General features: G+C 40.0%; 1 pseudogene; it reads left to right on the top strand.

The window, feature by feature from the left end:
* The first annotated feature begins 1,212 nt into the window (after positions 1–1,212).
* Positions 1,213–16,971, top strand: part of LOC129351042 (multiple epidermal growth factor-like domains protein 10) — a 52,993-nt pseudogene continuing 37,234 nt past the window's right edge.

Raw genomic sequence — 16,971 nt, 5'->3', positions numbered from 1 at the left:
AAAATGTTGGAAACTTTATGTTCTTTTAATTCAAATTCTGCACAAATTGCTGAATTTCCATCATATAAAATCCCAGCAGCCCATAATTTGTATTTCTGTCATAAAATGTGAAAAATAGTTCAGCTGCTGATGTTTCTTGCCGTTGAGTTTGGGCCGGTCAGCAGAGACGACCAAAGAACCATAAAGACGCCACAGACTTCAGGTGAAGTTTAATAAAGTTTATTCAAAGCCAACAGCAGCAGGAAACATGGAGACATAAATCCAGAGTTCAGTTAAACTGCAATGTGACAAGAACATAAACTCAGGACCTCACAGAAGATCCGACCCGGCAGGAGAGCAGCAAACCTGCGACGGACAACCAAACCGCAGCAAATCATAAAGAATGAAAACAGGAGCAAATTATGCAAAAAAATCAGAAATTTTGAAATGAATCCTAGAGATTTCCTACAGAAAACAAGAAAATATCTCAGTTTGAAAAGTTGAACATTTGTTAGAAAAATAGATTTTCTAGAAAAATCAACTAAATTTCTTAAATTGAAAAGTAAAAAAATTGCTGGAAATGAAAAAAAATAGAAATTTCAGAGTTTCCAAAGGTAATAATTCTCAATTTCATAACTTTAAAGATTTTCTTGTTTGTTGTTGTTTGTTTTTGTTTTTGTTTTTTTTTCTTTAGAAAATGTGTTTATTGTCAAGTTTTTTTTTTTTTTTTTTGCTTTATGAACTTAAAAATTCCATGTTTTTTGTAATTTTTTTTCTCAAACTAAAATGAGTTTAAAAGTCCAAAATTTGTTAGAAAAAAATAAAAATTTCTGAGTTTCAAGGGTGGAACATTTTAGAATTTTTCAAAAGTGAAAAATATAAAAATATTTTCCAAAAGCAAAAATACCTCCTCCTCCTCCTCCTCCTGCTCTTCCTCTTCCTCCTCCTGCTCTTCCTCTTCCTCCTGCTCCTCCTCGTCTTTCTCCTCCTCCCCCTATTCCTCCTGCTCTTCCTCCTCCTCCTCCTCCTCCTTCTCCTACTCTTCCTCCTCCTGCTCTTCCTCCTCCTCCTCCTACTCTTCATCCTCCTGCTCCTCTTTCTCCTCCTCCCCCCCCCTCCTCTTCCTCCTCCTCCTCTTCCTCGTCCTCCCTGGTTCCTCCCCCGGTTGATGCTCGGCTCTGTTTCTTTTCACTTCTTAATGTTTTTCTCGGACTCGCAGCTCCTTTGACACCGAGGTTCTTTAGAATCGGAACCGAACCGTTTGATCCTCGGTTCGGTTATGAACTGAGCTCCTCCGGACCAGCAGCTGTTGGCCGACTTCAGGTGAGTGACTGAGGTTTTTCAAAGCGAAGTGAAGCTGAAATGTGTTGTTGTTGAGCATGAGATCAGCTTTGGCTGCTTTATGATGGGAAATAAAAAGCAAAGTTTGAATTTGCTGAGCTGAAGAAACGTGATGCGCTGGCACTTTTTATTTCAGTAGTTAAATAACCAACTACGGCAGGAAAAGCCTAAAATAAAAAGCCTTCACACTGTTTCATCTGAACCTTTAAAGTTAATTACAAGTTATAATTGTAATTTACGGTCGCCATGAGTTCTCCTGTCCAGCTGTTATCTTGATGGACTGGAAGCGCCTTAAAACTGAAACATGGGCTTGAAGGAAGTTTGGCTCTTAGATTAAACTCAGAGAAACAGATTAATCCCATTAAACAGTCCGGCGGTGGTAAAAGTGATGCAGCTGCTTTTTGGCCAAGTGATGGGTTTAAATCTGTTTGTTTTGTTTCAACGGGATTCTTTGCGCTTTACTTTTTCGTTTTTTAATTAACTTCTTGCTGGACTTTCTGGATGTTTGGATTGACTGTTGTTTTTGAAACTGTTAAAATTGAATATTTGAAGTGGTTTTGCATGTAATTATTTTATGTTTGGACCGTATTTGGGTGAATTTAATTGATTTAATTGAGTTCAGACTGAGTTGTTTCAGAGCCAGGGCCTGCTGAAGAGTTTTTGGGGCCCTGAGCAGATCTGGATTTGGGGCCCATTTTCTGCTTAAGTGAATTTAAATTGTTTTGAAATATTCTGAATTTGATGTTTTATTAAGAAAATAGAAATATATTTAATTTACAGATACATTATTGTTATGGGACAGATAATATGTGAAAGAAATTTATCTCCTTTGCTTTTTTTCCAGTCCTTACTAGAACAAAATCAGAGTCAGGAGGAGGTCTTAGCACAGTGTGCTATGCTGGAGTTAGCATACCTTGTTGTGAATGCTAAGGATAGTTACCAGAGCCACTGATGATGGCGGATACAGTTTTCATGTGATTGTAAGTTGTTTCTCAGCCATTAGCAAATTTAGTAGCGACTACCTGAAGTTGATTGACAGCACTAAGACCCGCCTCCTGCGTCTGACTGGCTGTTTTTGATGAATTGCTTCAGACGGCATTAGAGCTCAGGACTTGTAGGAGATTGAACCTTTTCACAGATCATCTCATGAACTGGCACAAGATGGTGACAGCTTTAATAAATATGTAATTCTGCCCGCCCCCTGGTGGCTTGGGGTGGACTAGCGGCTGAATTTACACTCGTGATTTGATGCTTGATGTAAACAAGGGAATTCTGCTGCCCCCTATAGGCAGGTTCAAGGTGCAAATCTTAACACTGCAACAATAAAAATGACTCAGCCCAGAAGTGGAACATTTTTGGTTTGATTTATTTAAAAGAAAACCAAAATAATTTGGATTAAAATGTGTTGAAAGCCTATCAAAGATGGAGGAAGCAGGGATGGGAGACATAGACGGTAATGTTTGTCACAATATTTTGGGATAATTTTACAAAGTTAAGATAATGTTTTTTTTAATTCACTGTAGTTTCTTTTCTTGGCAATAATTCTTTTCCCTCAGCAGACAGAAGTAAAGTGAAGAATTGTGGATTAAAATCACTCATCTTGAAACATTAAAACGATCCGATATATTTTCTCATGACTCACACACAGGCTTAACGTTTTCATTGGGTAAAAGTTTTCCCTTAGTGCTTCATTTGATTCAAATTTTATTAACAAACATCAGCGTGTGTCATTCTCACTGATAGACCACCATGGAAAATGACATAGATGATTTTTATTGATAAAATCTGAAAAGTGTGGTGTGCTTTTGTTTTCAAACTTCTGAGTCATAACTTCCTCTGAATCTGCAAATACAGCTGCAAGTGTTTTTTTTATGTTCATTCTTCTCTTTGTTCTTTAAAAAACTGCTCAGTTTCAGTCTGAGGAAAACAATTCCCACTGCATGATGCTGCCACCACCTTGTTTCATCACACAAGTCATATGTCCAGACTGTGCAGTGCTGCCTTTCCTATGTGTTTACAGTTGTGCAACTTGAGTGGATTAACTTATATCTCTGTTAATACAATATAAAGTCAAAATGCCAAGAATGTTTTCATAAAGGGGCAGTATTAAGTACATATATTTTTAAGAAACTCTACTCTCAGGAAGTCATCACAACCTGGCTCCTCTATTAACCCTTTAACCAGCGTTGCTCCGACAAGTGGATGAGCTCAGCAGAGCTGCAGCTCCTCCAGGTGTTTGCTAATTGCTACTGGCTAGTCTGAAGGAGCTGAGTGGAAGCTCCAAGCTTGGAAACTGCAACTGTGAGGAGGAGCTGTGCCTCAAAGGCGGGCTAAGCCCACCGAGGCGATTTGCTCATTCTCAAACATTCATTAAGGTCATGGATGTTTGATTCCTTCCTAATGATGTTATTCCTTCATCATTAGGGTTTTGATGAAGGAATAACATTAAACATGATGAAAACATAAAAAAGTGACTTTCACACAACACTGCCTCTTTAAATGTTACATTTTATTTTCCTTCCATTCAGTTTCTCTTTAATTACAACCATGATTTATTCTTTAAACTGAAGGTTGGTGCTGTAAATCCTGTCATCTACCTGCTTTATTTGGGATGTTATTTCTGCGCTCAGTCTCCTCAGACCTCCACAGTAAATGTTTCTATATTCTTCTCTGTCTGTCTCAACGTTTCTCATTGTGTTCTGTAATTTCCTGCTTTTCCCTTTTTATGTTTTCTCTGGCCGCTTTGAAAGCTTCTCCAGATCCGAGTGTGACTCATTCACGATGTCCTCTTCTGCCAAGTCTCCTCCATCGATTAATTGCAGAGGAAGCGGCTGGGAGTGGGTCCGCCGCTTCCTCCGCCTCTCCTCTGCCCCCGTTTGCTTTTCATTAAGTCGCTCCGACTGGGTCCAGGTTCTGGAGCGAGCCGGGCTCGTGAAACGTGGCGGCCGTGTGACGGTGACGCAACCGTCATGAGCTGTCAGAGAGGTTAAGCAGAAGAAGACTCGAGCGGTTTCTGCATCCTTGGAGACAATAATGTAACTTCTCTCTGGTCCGCTCCATTTGGACTTGGTTAAGGGATTATTCTGACATGTTTTGGTCCAGACGTTAGAAAACTTGATGCTAATGGATGGTTCTAACACCAAGTGAAAGCTAAACCACTGTTAACAGTTGTTTGTAGTTTGTGTTGACAGGCTGACGGATTAATGGGTAGATTTAGAGTTTCAGAATGATTAACTTCATGAGCATTGAAGTGCACTGTTTTGGCAAGAAAAAAATCATTTCTTTTTCACACTGGAGCCATAAAAATGACAATAAATCACAGCAAATTTAGCTTTGTTGCACTTCTGTGTCTGGGAATGAGAAGCTTTTTGATTAAGAAGGCTTCAGCACTTGGTGACGACGTCTGCTGAATCGACGGTTAGCTTCTGGCTCCGACCTCACCTGTTCCCAACAAATCAGGGACAACCTCAGAAAATTTCAATGACAAAATTGTGGAAATTTCTGAGTTTCAATGGTTGCAAATTTGTAATGTTTTTTTTTTGTAATTTCTGATATTCCAAAGTAAAAAATGATTAAGTTTTCTGAACATTTTTGACATTTGAAACTCCTAAATTTCAAGTTTTGCTATATAAAGAAAAGTGCAATTTTTAAATCTCAGTAATTATTTTTTCTTCTAGAAAATTCTGAGATTAATTTAAAACTTTGAGTTGTTTGTCTTGAAAATCTACATTTCAAACTCAGAATTGTTCTTGTTTTTCCTAGAAAATCTCAGATTCCTTGGCTTAAATATTCTCTTTTTTCTACTTGATTGACTCCAATACGCATTGTAGTGCGAACACCTAAAGATCTCTGGGAAATTGTCTCTTTCTTTTTGAATTCTTCCTGAAAGCCTCTGTGTTTGCCATTGTTCTCCAGTTGTTGAGCTGATCTGTGCTGAGAAGCGTCTTTGTTTGCCTTCAGCGTTCTCATATGAGATCCTCATTAGCGGAGATCGGTAACGTTTCAGAGATCAGAAATGTTACAGGTCGTGTCCGACAGCTGGAGATCTGGTTTACCAGCGTGTGTTTGTCCAGAGCAGCGTTCGGTTTCAGGGGGGGACTGGATCTGTGGTGGTAGCAGATGAATCTGGCCAGAGACACAAAGGGATTTCAGAAAGCAGAGCAGGGACTGGAGGCTTTCAGGCGAATTTGATCCTTCTGGACTTTTCTACGGTTTACTGAGAGAGCACCAAGGCGGCAGTGACACGTTCCGACCCACAGCTCATCACCACAGCCTGATGTCTCTGTTTGGGCGAAGCAGCCGACCGCAGGTAGCAGATGATTGATTTACCTGAACTCTGTGACCCAAACACATTCACGGCACCAGCCACGTCAGCCCTGCGAAGCTCCGACTCGCTGCAGGATGGAGGAGCTTCTGCTGCCACAGACAGAACCGACCAAGCTGTAGCCTGGAGGTTCGCCATCAGTTGGCCACATAATTACAAAATTTGAGATCTGGAAGATAAATTTGCTTAATTACAACATGGCAATTTCGTGTTTGCTCATGTTTGGTTTGATGGTGCGTTTCCATTAAAAATGTGTACAAAATCTTGTGAATATAAAAACACAAGTTCGCAATCGCAATGTTTCCATTAAAGAAGAAAAACAGTTAAAATAACACTTATATACATTTGTTCACAGGATGAGTTTCTAAAATATCACTCTGGCTTCCTCCAACTACTTTCTGTCATCATCTTCTTCTTCATGACTTTCACTAGCAGTTAACGTCTGATTGTTATCATGCGACTCATGTGACGTGACACAAAACTGCTTCCATTGCAGTTTTATGAAATCAATACATTTTGATACTGATGAAAAGTTGCCTCATCATAATCAAAACCTTTTATCAAAAACATTTTTTTATTCCGCGTTTAATGAATTAAGCAGATTTATTCTCAACATGTCAGATGTTACACAGTTAGACCAGATTTAGATTTCCGTTAAATAGGAAACACGATTAAAATTATTTGTGCGCGACGTCATTAAAAAACACGCAACATCATCACTGTCCTTCCACTTCCTGCCACAAAGAAGTGATGCAACAAAAACCAATTTCAATATGAAAAGCACCTCAACCTGACGCCAAAACGTTTCATTAATAAAACTGTTGTTTTCCAATTGCTGTGCTTCCAAATTCATTTTTGAATTTAAAATTGCACAATTATATCAGATTGACTTTTTGTTGGTAAACTAAACTGAGTAATTTACTGAAATCATTTTCTGAAAATATGATATGGACAAAACCTTCTCCAACGTTTGACACTTTTTTTTAGGAAGAATTCAGTTCTCTGATTTAAGTTATCAAATATGTAGAGCAGTTTTTCTCTGATTCTTGTGTTTTCACATCAAACATTAATGGACTCAAACCTCCTTGTTTATTTGTTGCAAAGTTTCCCAGCAGCCTTTCTGTCTCCGTCACGAGGATGTAAACGAAGAAGCTTATTGTCTTCGTAAATGTTCCCTTTTGAAGTAAAAATAGCCCAGCTGAGAATAACAAAGGGCTGTGGGGTTCCAGAAGAAGGTGACGCTGGTGAATATTCCTACCACAGGCTTATATAAGCCTCCATATGTTCTGCAGCCGTGCAAATAATTTGGAGCAGATTGGACGGCAGCCATCGTTGGGCTCTGGCTGGAGAACGTGAGCAGTTTCTTTTGGGCCTGGATCATAAAAACGCGAGGGGTCGGGGGGTTTGTGCAGGCAGCCAATGGGCCGGCGGACCGACCGCAGGCTGCTTGTTCTGTGGCGAGAGTCCTTCCTGATGCTGGCGGTTGGTGGGCGGAGCCACACTGGAGACGCTGTTCATCAAGACTCAACCTGGCGGCGCGCGCAGGGCGGCCGGATCCAGGGGGAACCTGAGAGGGTCGTGTTTGTTTTTGTTGCTCGTAAAATCAAAGTTTGTCAGATTAAGTAAGAGCCTGTCTGTGTTCAGCATGTGAAAAACAAACGGCCTTGAGGTCATGCTTGGCACCGCATGGACCAGGAGGCTTGATGTTTTCCTCCATCCACTCCACCAGCTGTTTTAAACTCACAGCGTCCATCTTGCTTTTATTAGACTTGTTTTCCTCCGTTTGTTACTGCTCCGTTTTCCAGGCCACTTCAGAAAGACAAACTTAAGCCACGTTGAAAGATTGTCGCAGTTTGACATCAGGCACATTATTCAAAAGAACACGAGCTCTGCCTGGAAGAAAGGGAGTTATTAGTGAAACTGGAGCAGAGGGGAACAGAAAGGGGGAACGGAGCGGCTGTAGGTCCGATAGTTTCATCCAGGGACCGTCTCTTTTGTCGACATGTCAGAGTAAATAACTGTGGAGATTCAGCTGTGGATGGACATGCAAGATGTTTTCTTTTGGCTTCCTATCGTTTTCCGTTGGAGCTCTGCAGCGCGGGTCCGATTCAGTTTGAGACAAGATGGACACACAAAAACCTCTTAAATGTTTTTTTTTAAACATCCTGTCATGTTTCAAACCAGAAACTATGTGACAATATAAACATTTCATACCAGTCGGTGCTGCTGATTATTGATTAGTTTTTTTGTTTTAAATACCTGAAACATCACTCCGCATAATTTTTTATTTTTAACCAGTTGTAAGAAACGGCAACAAAACCTAAAAATGATGCTGCGCACGTGACTCGGCAGATTGAGCTGATGCCACCAAACTTTTGGGCAGATTGAAGCTGAGCGGCTAAATCTTTCCTCTGCCTACATCTCCCAGAATGCTGTGCGGTTCTTGATTACGGTTCAGTCAATACTCTATCAGATGTTTTATCTATTAATATTGATCATGTGCCGTTCGTGTTTTATATTTTTATTGCTCTATGTGAAACAAAGCAGTGTAATCGTGATTTTTCTGAAATCAGAATTGAGCAATTCAAAAAAAGTAACATAATGAGCAGATGCTGTTTTTCTTTAAAGACTAAACTGGCCTGCAGGAAGTCTTTATTAACTGTGATAACAGCAAAACTGCTTCGCTACTGAAATAATAAATCATTTGCAGCAGCTCTTATAAACCTGCTGCGCCTCTCGCTGCTTCTGTTTGCCTTTGAACGGACAAAAAAAGAAAAAGTTGTGAGTTAACACAGTTAGCTTGATCAGATCATGCCCACACATGTAGACCGGCATTGTTGCCCCTCCCCCACACGCTGCTGTTTGCCAGGATGTCCTGGATCCTTCCTCATGTTCCTGTGGTGCTGGACAGATACGCAGGTGCCAAACAAAAATGTCTCCAGAGGTCTGTCTTCAGTAAAGCCTCTCCGTTTGCCACGAGGCAACAAAAACAGACGACTGAAAGCCCCCCCGCCTGGTGGGGGCTGGAATGGGTTCAGTCCAGAAAAACAGCATAAAAAAAGGGAGGAACGTCTCTAAAGGTTCACCTTCAGGCTGCACACGTGGCTCAAGTTTTGGAGAGAAGAAAATAAAGCTTTAACGTCCAGATGCTGCAGAATGGGGCCCATCTGGACCGGGGGAGTTTATATGTGGAGGAAAAAGCTCTAAACTGATCACCTTCATACGTTTCAGTTTCGTCTTCCAGAAAGGCAGCACTAACTGTGCCAGAAGAGTTTGATCTGTAAATCAATAGGGTTGAAGTTTTAGGAATTTACTACGCTGGATTCTGGAGGTAGAACCTGCAAATGTTTGCAAAACTTTGTTGATATTCTGCATTCAACTAAAATTTGAGCACATTTGTAATACAAATGCAGTTACTAAATCTGCGTTTTTATTACAAATATGCGCAAATGTTTGTCAATGTCCTCCTAATGCCAAAAACATTCCCATAAATTTACAATTTTATTGTTTCCATTAAATAAAAACACAATTAAAATTTCACGTGAATAAGTTTGTACATGGGATAAGTCATTAAAAACATGGTGCCCCATCATCATCATCATCATCATCATCATCATCATCATCATCATCATCATCCTACTCCCTCTGGTTGTCGTCTTCTTCATGGCTTCTGGCAGTAGTAACATCCGGTTATTGATCATGTGCAAGAAAAAATGTTTTCATTGAAGTTTTGCAAACACGCTACTTTTGTTCAATACAGCAGCAAAAAACACCAGAAAAACAAACAACAAAATGATTCATTTTGTTGTTTGCAAAACCTGGAGTTTTTCGAAATTGCCGTGTTCCCATTGAATAAGAAATGCATGAAAAAATAAGTTTGTTCATGCGATAAGTCGTTAAAATATATTCTGCACAATATCCTCCAACTGCTTCATGTCATCTTCTCTCTGGTTTGCGCCAGCGGCAACATCTGATTGTTGATCACATGACTTGACGTGAGGCCATAAAAGTGTTTCCATTTCAGTTTTGCAAAATACGCCAAGAAACCGCCTCATCCTTGAGCCAAAACTTTTTATCTAAAATCTACATTTTTTTTCAAACTTTTTGCGTTTTTAATTGGCAAATCTATTTTTGTGATTTCTTTGTCTGTATATAAAATAGTTCATTTCCCAAAATGCAATGTAAACATTTTTTATCCAGTGATCAACAACAGAATGTTACTACTGGCAGAAACAACAAAGAAAACAGGAAGTAGTAGAAAGATAATGGGGTGGCGTGTTTTCAACCCCTTTACAAACAAACTGGATTTGTCCCATGGATGAGATACTGGTAGTTAAGGGGTTAATGTTCTATGGCGTGAACAACCTTATTCACATGACTTTGAAAGTCTTTCTTATTTAATGTATTGGGTTTTTTGTTAAAGTTTTGTGTACATTTGTAATGTTGACACAGCCATTGGCTGATAAAAGCATCTGAACTGGTTTCTGAGCAGCTGCAGTTCATTTAGGATCTTTCGTTCTCTTCTCTCCCTGCGGCGGCGTCGCCTCCCTGAAGCCGGCAACACGGTAGTCTGGTAAATCTTTCAGGTGTCACATGTGCAACAGGACCTCCATGTTAGCCACAAACAGAGGAAAACAACCAGATAACGATTCTGCAACAGTTTCATCCCCAATAGAAGCAGCAGAAAAAGCTGCCATCCAGCCGCCACTGAGGTGTCGTCTTAATCTGGAGCAGATGTGGCGACGTTCGAGAGCGTTACTGTAAATTACCTCCTCCTTTGTACAGCAACCACCCAGAGATTTACGTTGGAGTCGAGGCGCAGGAATGTTATCTGCAGAGAGAAATCCAAACGCCTTGAGTCACAGTAAAACATGGCGCTTCCCGCAGACCTTCAGGGAGATCAGGGTAATGTTGTCAGTCAACGCCGACCCCCCCAGAGAGACGCAGCCCATAAAATGTTCAGCCGTAGATTCGAACCTCTGCACGCTCTCTGTCCCAAACAAAGGCCAGAGCGGACATTTATGGCAAACTCACCATATACTCAGCAGGAAAGCATTGCATGTTCACATCCGTGTTTATGAGGATGTTTGACGCTGCGTTTTTGTGATGATCGGGTTGTTTTTCAGTCCCTGCAGATTCAGCGTTTCCTCATAGTGACTCTGATCGCCTGTTTCCTCTCATAAAACCAACGAATCAAACAAGCGATCAGAAACTGCTCACCTCAAGCCAGGCAGGAAACAGGGATTATTTTTAGGTGTGTTGATGTCTGAAAAAGCTTTCAACACAGAGGCAGTTGTTGAAAAGCCTGTTTTATGTTGGTTTATTCTGGTGAGGTTAAAAACTATCACATGACAATTAGTCTGGTAAAAACACGACGCTTCCTTTTAGTGTAACATTGGACGCCCGGTTTATTTGGAAGTTACGTGAGGCCTCAAAAAATGCTTAAAACTTAATAGTTTAAATGCAAAATAGAATTTAATATAAATTAATACACAGCCAATAAAATGTCAAGAGGTATTTAAGCTTCCAAAGTTCCAGTTTCTTGAAAACTGTTTAGATATTCTCTATAAAAAACTCTAATTTACTTTTGTTTCAATGAAGTATAGATTTAAAGAGAAATATCAGTCATTGGTAAAATACTTACTGTTCATAAACCCCCATTCAAAAATGAGACTTGTCCCTTTAACTTAAAATTTCATCCATAAGAAATTGCGCCGTGAAAGAAGTGATGCATTGTCTCTGATAAAATGTAATTTAATTTGTGTTTCACTCAGTTTACATCTGGCTATGTGATTACATTTATTTTCCACATATTAAGTACTGATCTTTGCACATGAAACATTTGAGATAAAAAACAGTTATGTATGAAAAACATGTCAAAGTGCAGCTGCAGCCACTTTCTGTCAACACTGCAGTGAAGTTTAATTACACACCAACCCAAAAACCTTTGTCTTCTTAAACTTCAGAGAACAATCTTTATCTTCATTTCCCTTGAAACTGGATTTCCTTTGATCATTAATGCATCTCTCTGTGCTTCATATCAGTGTGTAAGTAAATTATTTCAGTTTTCCTCTGTTGGGTCAGAAAGCAGTGGGAAGAACAGAAAACAAATAAAATGAGCTGCTGCGTCTCACACAGACCTCCCGTCACACAACTTTAATTCATTTGTAGATTTAAAAACGGGCCTGGAGGTCAGAAGCCCTCAGAGGTTTTCAAAAGAAGCCATAAAAACACAAAGAGCCTCCAGTGAACGCTGAGAAATTCATTTGATTAGATGAAAAGACGAGCAATTAACTGTAAATTAGTGCGTTTAAGTTTCTTCGCTTTGTTCTTTGATGCTTATTTTGACTCGGCTGCCATAAAACAACCTTCTTTTTAAGAGTTTATGAAGCCACTTCTGTTGATTCCTCATTTAGTTTCTGCCTGTTAATGCAAACAGCACAAAGACAGTAGTCTTATTTATAAAGGCTGTCAGTTTAAACAAAGACTACAAAGACTGCCAACAAAAAATGAATTCACATTTTAACACATGTAAATGACGTATTTTATGGTTTTTACACTTGTTTCTTTTTACACTTGTTTCTTACTGGTTTTCATGTCCAAACTCCACATGTATAAATAACTTGTGAGTTTTTATTTACGGAGCAGCTTTCAGTGGTCATAATGTTCTGCCTGATCAGACCACACTCATCGTTTGGAGGGTTTCCTGAGCTTCAGTAGCAGGAAAAGATGTGGAGGAAGTTTGCGTCTGAATCAACAGATCCCTGCTGGAACAATGGCTGAGAGGATCAGCGACAAACTCCCAGAGTCAAATAATCTGCCGGAGATCTGGGTAAAAATAAAACTCCTGTCACACAAATACTGAAAGCAGAAGACACACAGAGTCTCTCCTTTTGATTAGAGTTCAGTTTTTGTCTCATCATTTAATCTCTGTTTGGATAAAACATGAAAAAGTTATGAAAAAAATGAAAACGTTAAAGGGAGATGAGATATTCTCATGTGTCGTAGCTTCTGTGTTTCAGCTGAGACAGACATGAACCTGCATGTCACTGCATGTCGTCTCTCTGCCAGTCAGCAGAACCTTGTTATTCACATGAAGAGTTTGTACGTCCTTCATAAATCCGTTTCAACGCTGAAACAGGCGTGAAGTTTCTCCATGTTGTCAAAGCTCTTTGTGTTCACTGAGAGGTGAAATAAGTCGTAGTCTGAGATCGGACGCAGCGCGTTCACATCGTCTCACATGTTTCTGTTCTCCGTCTCTGACGCTCCATCCCGGCAGCAGCCATTTTGTTCCTGTACCTTTCTGTTGCACTTTGGTGAAAGGGTTAATGAGGCCATGGCTCAGCCATGCTTTGCCTACCAAGATGGCGACGGATCACTTCCTGTTCAGACTTGTGTGGATCACAGACATTTTGGGGTGAGAGGTCGTGCAGGTCTGGTCCTGAGTCTGAATGTTGGATGATTTGACGTTTATGCAGCTTCCAAAGGAGAGCTGAATCTGCTCGGTTCTTTGCTTTTATTGGTAAATAAATGACATTTACGTGCCTGAACGCAGTAAAAACTAACAGTTGGTGGTTGCCGGTTTATATCAGTGATGTTCTGATGAACCTGCTGATGTGGTGAACCCTGACCCACACGTTAATCTGTCTTACAAGCAGCTGGCCCGTAACATCTGAGCCGCTCTGCTCCGTTCCTGCTCTGCTAGAGTGCAGCACAATGCAAAGCTGTGTTTTTGGTCACAGTTTGTGGACAGCTTGTGTTTTTATTTTACAAGAACTCCATGCATCGTCGTGCCAGCGTGATCCACAGAGCATTAGAGCACATATAATTACAGCGCCGTATGGTCATGTCCCTCTCAAACCTCAGCCACGGCCTCCATTTTGGGTTTTCCATCATCTCGCTCGCTGGTTTCTGAAGCAGCCGGCTCGCGCTGAAGGTGAGCAGCTCGGTGAGGTTTATCTCACTCTGGGTTTTTGTGGTGCTCTGACCAGTGGAGCCGCAGCCATCCAGCCTGCGGTTTCTGCAGAGCGGAGGACCAGGCAGCTGTTTGCGACAGAGCTGGAGGCTGAAACGTGTCGGAGGGGGAGAAGAGGCCCAGATGGAGAGAAAACAACAGAGTATCAGTAAACCACAGCACACATCTGCAAAAACCCAACACTTAATGAGTGAAAAAACAAAGATTGGTTTGTTGTTTTCTCATCAAAGTCCCCAGAGAGAGCCGTAAAAAGCCTCATTATAAATCCAGTGGCTCACTTTTAACCCGTGTTGCATTATTGGGCCTCAGAGATCGGTTTGTTTGCTTGGAAAGAGGGCCGGTCCGCATGATGTTATCTGATCATCCTGATAATCAGAGCGAGAGTTAAAGAAGTCGCAGCGAAGCCAACTCACTGATTTCAAAACTCTGGTTGGGCAACGGTTGCTGATAAAAGTTATTTTAGCTCTAAATCAAGAAGTTTGTAAAAGTTTTTTCAACATCCCTATTGTGTGTCTTTGTAGAGCAAAGTCAGGAAGAATAAAATCTTCAACTGTAACTGCATTGACATTGATCATATCATTGCATAATCTGACAGTTTGAAAAGGATTTTTTAAAATAGAAACACATGAATTTGGAAAAAAAAAACAATCGTTATCCAATAAAATATTTGGCTCTGAGATGAGAAAAGTTTTTGACTGTTTATCTAAACTTTTTACAAACTCTCATCCACTTATCTGCAACATGAGCTGAATTTGCCAAATTTAGCTCTGATTGGAACCACAGAAATAAATTAAACATTTTGCAGCCAGGATGAGTCAGTAAAGTTAGTTCGGTTTTATGCATATAACTCGTTCCACTGGTAGATTATTTCACTTATTACAAAAATAAAAAATCTGTGAAATAATCTGCTAATGGAACTATTACATTTTTTATTCAATATTTAAGATTATTTTTTTAAAATGAGCTTCTATATCTACTCAAACATCATTTGTAAGTCAGTTTTGTCTTATTGTAAGTGTGTTTTTTGCAGTGAAGGGGTAAATATTTGGCCCCTGGTTTCCTGTAGTGGAAATGCCCCGTTAGTCTAAAGGAAGTCCTTCCTCCTGCCCTGCTGAGCTCCATCAGTCTGGTCCAACACCCCAGAAGACAAACTCAAGGAGAATCTTTTCCCTTTGGGAGGAAGACGAGGAAGTTTTCCCACAGGATCCAGGAGTTAAATCCCAACTGACATTCACTTCAGTTCATCTGCTGGATAAATTCCTCACAAAGTTTCTTTAAACCAGACAGAATCAGCCAGACTTGCGTCGGTTTTGTTGCAGCTCCTCCTGTTATCAAAGATTTAACGCAGAGTCTTTCTGCTGCCATGGTGACCCTACCTGTGGCTCTCCAGGTAAATCGACCAGAAAAGGAGCATCAACATGGAACAAGGTTCTGGTAGTTAACTGAAGCTAACAAAATGACAAAAACTGAAACTGAGAAAACATTTTCTCTAACTGAAATAAATAAAATCAATAACTGATGGCAAAAGTCTATAACTAACTGGAACTACATTGTGCACTTATCAAATTAAATCGTACAGAAATGATAGATATGATGTTTATGAATCTATTAATTAGCCTTTTGAACTGATGTGAAGTTGATTTTCTTTTCCCCAGACAAGCAGTTTATACTGGCAATTCCTGTCGTCTCCTTTGTTTTTCCATCAGCAGTAACAGTGTGTGACTTGTCATGCAAAAGAAGAGTTTTCATTGCAGTTTTGCTAATTAAATCAATTGTGACGCAGCCAGAAAAACTCCTCATCCTAGCAACAAAACTTCTTGTTGAAAAAATGAGTTTTTTTCCCAAATCGGTTTGTTTCCATGAAGCAAGTTTATTTTCAAAATGTCAAACTGCATCACTGAACAATCTTAACAACAGATTCTTTTTATTCACTTATTTTCTTATGATTTTAATTGTGCTTAAATCAGAAACACAATTAAAATCATAAGAAAATAAATTAGTTCTCACGATAAGTCATTAAAAAACATCCTGCTCCGTCATCCTCCAACTACTTCCTGTCGTTATCTTTGTTGTTTCTGCCAGTAGCAACATCAAGTCATTAATCCCATTGCAGTTTTGCAAAATAAACCGATTGATTGTTTTTTCAAAACTCACTTATTCAGGGAAAAGCAGAATATCAAATTTTTGCACACACACGTTGTCAATAGTCCACTGATGTGAAAAAAATAATGTTGCAGAGATTCTATTAAATAACAAGTGGAGGTAAAATCACATGTAAATTAGTTGGTTCAGGAGTCCTTGAAAAACAAGTCGCACCATAATTCTCCAACCACTTCCTGTCGTCTCCTTCTTGCTTAATGGAAAACCACAGTTGCCAAATTACATTTCGTTTCAACATTAGCAGAATACAGACAAAGATTTATGCAAATTTGTAAAGGAAACGCAGAACCTTAAATCTTTGTCAATACGCCGCTGATGTCAAAAAAAGTAGTTTCACAATTTCAATTTAAAAAGAAATACAATTAAAATCACATGTGAGTACGTTTGTTCATGCAATAGGTCAATAAAAACATGCGTCCATCATCCTCAAACATCATCCTGTCATCTTCTTCTTCATCTCTGCTGTTGATCATGTGACTCGTGTGATGCGAAAAAAAGTGTTCCCATTGCAGTTTTGCAAAATACACTAATTGTGATACAGCTAAAGTAAAACACCTCTAAACTTTCATTTAAAAAATTTGTTTTTTTAAATTGCTGTTTGCATTAAGTACATTTATTCCCGTCGTTCCAATTGGACCCATTTGAAGGTGAATGGAATCGCAGCCGGTGTCACAGATAACGAGTCCTAGTGGATGTGAGTGTGTGAAAAGTTTGACACCAGGTTGAGCGTCTTTCTGGTTCAAAAGGCTAAAGTTCAGCATTATTTTAGCAGATAGCAGCGCTCACTCAGCGAAACGCCTCCTGCCAAGGCCTCTGTGCCTCCTCCTCCCCTGGATCTGAAACATCAGCTGCTTTCAGGCTGAAACTTTTCCACTCCGGATCTTTTTTCCAGAGTGGGGGTTCTGCTTTGGGTGCCACCTCTTACTGTAAGCCTCGTCATAAACACAGCAGCGTGTGCATGAAGGCTCTGACATTTTGGGTTAATAATATGGAAAATTGACAAATGTCATTAAATCTGGGTGTGTCTTGTTATGTGGGCTGGTTTTTGTTGTTTTTTTTGGGTGTGGCATCTTCTGCAGAGTTTTCTGCATGTCCCCAGAGTCTCATTAGGGGTCCCTTTCTGGCCCCCGCCCCCCGCCCGCTGGACGTGAAGCATGGCTGCAACCGGAGAGTGTGTGCCAGCCTCACAGCC

This window comes from Poeciliopsis prolifica, unplaced genomic scaffold (genome assembly GCF_027474105.1).
Source record: "Poeciliopsis prolifica strain line A6 unplaced genomic scaffold, Auburn_PproV2 SCAFFOLD063, whole genome shotgun sequence".
NCBI classification, from domain to species: Eukaryota; Metazoa; Chordata; class Actinopteri; order Cyprinodontiformes; family Poeciliidae; genus Poeciliopsis; species Poeciliopsis prolifica.
This window is presented reverse-complemented; position numbering and strand designations above follow the sequence as displayed.